Below are 5,854 nucleotides of genomic sequence, written 5' to 3'. Positions count from 1 at the left end.
AATCTGTTCCAAATCTGTGACTATCCTTTCAAGTTTGTGACACTTTATGATACACACAAGTTTTTAATTTTAATGTAGCATATTTATAAAATATTGCCTTTATGGCTTGTATTATTTTATGTTTTGTTAAAAAATCATATCCTAATTCAATGATGTGAAAATATTTTCCATGCTCTAAAAATTTTTAAGTTTGTATTGTCAAATTTAAGCATTTGAATCACATAGAATTACTTTTCTATGTGATGTGGGCTAGGGTTTTCATGGTCTTTTTCCAAATAAATAGCAAATTATCACATTACTATTTATTGAATAGTACATTCTGTGCACACAGGGTAGTCATGCTATCTCTATCTTATATCAAGTTGCCATGTAAATATCAGTCTTTTTCTAGGTGCTCTATTCTGTTCAATTGTTTTATTTGTTTTTCCCCAATTCAAAAACCACTGTGTTAATTACTTATAGCTTTTTTAAAAGATTTTTTACTTATTTATTAGAGAGAGACAGAGACAGAGACAGAGGGAGAAGCAGGCTCCATGCAGGGAGCCTGATGTGGGACTCGATCCCCGGTCTCCAGGATCACACCCCGGGCTGAAGGCAGCGCTAAACCGCTAAGCCACCAGGGCTGCCCAATTACTTATAGCTTTATGATGAATCATGATACCTGGTAGGGAAAATTCTCCTTTTTTAAAACCATTCTTTGACACTTTCTTGATTCCTTTTAGGTCTTTGTTGTCTCCAAATGAATTTCAGGGCCAGTTTGTCCATTTCTATGAAATCCCCTTTTAGAATTTAAATTGGAATTCCCTTGAAGTTATTGATTAACTTGGAAACAACTGTGACGTTTAAAATATTTTCTCCCTATCTCCAAGCATGGTACAACTCTCTATATTGGTCTTCTCTTACAACATTGGCATCTATGAATGATCGCAGTTGTGATTACTCATATTCAATTGTGATTTATTTTCCTTGTCTCTTTGCCCCAGCTAAGATCTCCAGTATATGCTTAATAAAAGCAACAGTATGTCATTCTTGTCACTTTCTCAATTTTAAAAGGAATATTGCATCTTGAATATTTTCTCAGTAAGTAACATGTCTGCTGTTTGGGGGTTGATAGCTCTTATCAGGTTAAGGAAGATCCCATATACTTCTAGTTTGCTAAAAGTTATTTCACTCGAGTGGATTTTCTATTTTCTCTAAAAAAATCTGTATCCATATTATGATAAGACTTCCCCCTTAATCTGTTAAAATTATGATTTTTAGTAATATTTTAATGTTAAAAGATCTTTGCATCACTTCTTGTCCTTTTGGCTAAGATCAAGTCTAGTATCTGTTATCAGTTTAAAAGATCTTTGCACTCCTAGGTTAAGCCACACATTGTCATCATGTGTATTTTTTAAAGATTTATTTACTTATTTTAGAGAGAGAGCATGCATGGGGTGAAGAGGGGCGAGGGGAGACAGAGAGAGAGAATCTCAAGCAGACTCCTTGCTGAGCTCAGAGCCCATCGTGGGCCTCGGTCTCATGACCCTGAGACCATGACTTGAGCTGAAATCAAGTCAGATGCTTAACCAACTGAGCTACCCAGGCACCCCCATCATGTGTTTTTAATGCATGTTTGATTTAGTTTTATACTATTTTCTTTAGAATTTTTGCTTCTCTGTATAAATGAGATTGGTCTATGATTTTTTTCTTGTATTGTCCAAGTTGGGATTTTGTATCAAGTTTGTATTTGCCTCAAAAGGTGATTTGGCTAGCTTTACCTATTTATTATTTTGTTCACTAGTTCAGCGATTCCCAGATGCACATTTAGATTGCTTGGGGAGTTTTTGGTTTTTGGTTTTTGTTTGTTTATAAAATTATGTTCAGGATTTTTTTTTTTGGCCTATACCAAATAAATCAGAATCTCTGGCGATGGATCCAGGCATCATTATTTTAAAATGCTTCCCAGGTGACTATAATGTGAAACCAGGTTTGAGAACCACTGCTCAGGAACAATTTCTATATGATAGAACTCATCTATTCTTCAAGGGTGTAAGAAAGAAGATATTTGTTCTGTGAAATTTAGGTAGAATTTGTCTGTGAAATTGTCTGGCCTGCTGATTTTGTATGTAGATTATAAAATGTTTATTCAGTTTCTTTATTGGTTATATAGATATATTCAAGTTTTTCCTGTTATTTAAGTCAATTTTAGTAATTATTTCTTAGAAAATTCATTTTTATTTTTGCACATTTATTGGCATAAAGTTGGTCATGATATTTCCATGTGAATTTTTAGTCTCCACTGTATCTCTAATTATATCCCTGCTTTCCATTCCTTATATTTTTAACATGTTTTTCTTTCTTTTTTTTATAAACCTTCACTATGTAGTTCCCATATTTTACTAGTCTTTCCAAAAGACAAGCCTTTGGTTTATTGGTTTATTTTCTATCTGATTTATTTCCTCTGTATTCTGATTTTAGTTTTTCTATTTTCCTTAGGTTTACTCTTCGTTTTCTAACTTTTTGAAATTTTAAATAATATTTTCTAAAGCTTACTTATCAGGCTATAAATTTATTAGTTATGTACTGCTATATCTGTATCCCTTGAGTTATGATTCACAGTGCTTTCATTGTTTTTCAATTTTAATTTTTTTCAAATTTCCATTATATTTTTCTTTGAACTATTAATATATATGTATAGTTATATACATATAGTATATGTATGCAGTGCATAGGTTGCTTACTATTCATATATGTGTGAATTCATGAATCTCTATGCATATAGGCATTCAAATTATAGATGTTAGTAGTCCCTCTCTCCTTTTTTTTTAATGCTTTCTATGGGTATTGCATTATGGTCATACAAACTATTCTGAGTGATATCTGCTTTTTTGTTTGAGTTTTTCATTTTGTCTTTTGGCATTTATAGAGATGAGATTCAATCTAGTCATATTCACTGTTCATACATTACCAATAAACTTGAAAAGACTATTTTCTGATTGCTTTGTGTGAGGTATTATATATGTCAGTTAGACCAAATTCTTGTTAATTGTTAGTTCAATTTTTGGTAGCATAATTATTTTTGTCTCCTTGATCTATCAGTTATTGAGAGAAGAATATTAAAATTTCAATTATAATTGTGGATTTCTCAATTTTTCTTTCTAATTCCATCATTTTTTTTTTCATATTTGTTTGAGACTATGTTTTTAGGTTCATAGGAATTTAGGAATTTAGGAATTTAAAGATTATTATATCTTCTAGTGAATTGCTCACTTTATTATTATATAACTAATCCTTTTTATGCTGTATAATGCTGTTTACTATTTTGTAAGTTTTTATTTTAATTCCAGTTAATTAACATACAATGTTATATTTGTTTCAGATGTACAGTTTAGTGATTCAACAATTCCATGCATCACCCAGTGTTCATCACAAGTGTACTCCTTAATCCCCATTACCTATTTAATCCAACTCCCCACTCCCTTCCCCTCTGGTAACCATCAGTTCTCTATAATTAAGAGTCTGTTTCTTAATTTGTCTCTCTCTTTTTCACTTTGCTCATTTTTTTGCTTCTTAAATTCTACACATGAGTGAAATCATATGGTGTTTGTCTGTCTGGCTTATTTTGCCTAGTATTGTACTCCCTAGCTCCTGCATATAATTGTAAATGGCAAGACATCATTCTTTATTGTGGCTGAATTATATATATATATATATATATATATATATATAATATATATATATATATAATATAGAGAATATATAAGAAATATAGAGAATATAAAGAATAATTTTTATTCTTTATAAAAATATAAAAATATATTTATATATTTTCTATAAATATATATTTATAGAAAATATAGAAAATATAAAGAATAAATATATATATAAATATGTATATATATAAATTTCTTCTTTATCCTTTCATCAGTTAATGGAGACATGGGCTGCTCTCATATCTTGGCTATTGTAAATAATGCTGCTATAAATATAGGGGTGCATGTATCCCTTTGAATTAGTGTTTTTGTATTTTTTGAGTAAAAACCCAGTAGTGTGATTTCTGGATCAAGGGTAGTTTTATTTTTAACTTTTTGAGGAACCTCCATACTATTTTCCAGCATGGCTGCACCAATTTGCAACCCTGAACAACAATGCACAACTGTTCCTTTTTCTCAACATCCTTGCCAATACTTGTTGTTTCTTGTGTTGTTGATTTTAGTCATTCTAACAGGTGTGAGGCGATATCTCATTGTAGTTTTTATTTACATGTCCCTAATGGTAAGTATAATGAACGTTTTTTCATGTATCTGTTGGTCAACTAGACGTCTTCTTTGGAAAAACGTCTATGTCTTCTGACCATTTTTAATTGGATTATATGTTATTTGGGTGTTGAGTTTTATAAATTCTTTATATATTTTGTATACTAGCCCTTTATCAGATATGACATTTGCAAAGATCTTCACCCAACCCATAGGTTGCTAACTAGCTTTGTTGATTGTTTACTTCACTGTGCAGAAGACTTTCAATTTGATGTAATCCCAATAGTTTATTTTTGCTTTTGTTTCCCCTGCCTCAGGAGACATATCTAGAAAGATGTTGCTATGGTCAATGTCAGAGAAATTACTGCCTGTCCTCTCTTCTAGGATTTTTTATGTTTTCAGGTCTCATATTTAGGTCTTAAATCCATGTTCAATTTATTTTTGTGTATGGTATAAGAAACTGGTCCGGTTTCATTCTTTTGCATGCTGCTGTCCAGTTTTCCCAACACCATTTGTTGAAGAGACTGTCTTTTTTCCATTGGTTATTCTTTCCTGCTTTGTCAAAGCTTAATTGAGCACATAATTGAGTGTTTATTTCTTGATTTTCTATTCTGTTCTATTGATCTGTATCTATTTTTGTGCCAGTACCATGCTGTTTTGATTACTATAGCTTTGTAATATAACTTAAAGTCCACAATTGTGATGCCTCCAACTTAGCTTTTTCTTTTTCAAGATTGTTTTGGCTATTTGGGGTCTTTTGTAGCTCCATACAAATTATAGGATAATTTTTTCTAGTTCTGTGAAAAATTCTGTTGGTATTTTGATAGAGATTGCATTATATGTGCAGATTGCCTTGAATAGTATAAACATTTGAACAGTATTTGTTCTTCCAGTCCATGAGCATGGAATGTCTTTCCATTTCTTTGTTTCATCTTAAATTTCTTTCAACAGTGCTTTATAACTTTCAGAATACAGGTCTTTTACCTCTTTGGTTAGGTTTATTCCTAGATATCTTATTATTTTTGGTGCAATTGTAAATGGGATTGTTTTCTTAATTTCTCTTTCTGCTGCTTCATTATTGGTGTACAGAGATGCAATAGATTTCTGTACATCAATTTTCTACACTGTGACTTTCTAGAACTGAATTAATCAGTTATAGAAGTTTTTTGGTGGAATTTTTCAGATTTTCTATATAGAGTACCATGTCATCCACAAATAGTGAAAGTTTGACTTCTTCCTTACCAATTCGGAAGGCTTCTATTTCTTTCTGTTGTCTGATTGCTATGGCTAGCATTTCCAGCACTACGTTGAATAGAAGTGGTGAGAGTGGACATCTTTGTCTTATTCCAAACCTTAGAAGAAAAGCTTTCATTTTTTCCCCCCATTGAGGATGATGGTAACTGTGGGTTTTTCATATATGGCCTTTATCATGTTGAGGTATGCTCCCTCCAAACCTACTTTGTTGAAGGTTTTTATCATGAATGTATATTTTACTTTGTCAAATGCTTTTTCTATGTTTATTGAAATGATTATATGGTTCTTATCCTTTCTCTTATTGATGTGATGTATCACATCGATTGATTTGGGAATATAGAATCACCCTTGCAGCCCAGAAA

The 5,854-nt window shown here is 31.5% G+C and overlaps 1 pseudogene; it reads left to right on the top strand.

The window, feature by feature from the left end:
- The first annotated feature begins 1,288 nt into the window (after nucleotides 1-1,288).
- Nucleotides 1,289-1,406, top strand: LOC112934464 (U2 spliceosomal RNA; annotated as a pseudogene).
- The last annotated feature ends 4,448 nt before the right edge of the window (nucleotides 1,407-5,854 follow it).

Source organism: Vulpes vulpes, chromosome X (genome assembly GCF_048418805.1).
Source record: "Vulpes vulpes isolate BD-2025 chromosome X, VulVul3, whole genome shotgun sequence".
Classification (NCBI taxonomy): Eukaryota; Metazoa; Chordata; class Mammalia; order Carnivora; family Canidae; genus Vulpes; species Vulpes vulpes.
Note: the sequence above shows the minus strand (reverse complement) of the source record. Positions and strands in the feature narration are given on the sequence as shown.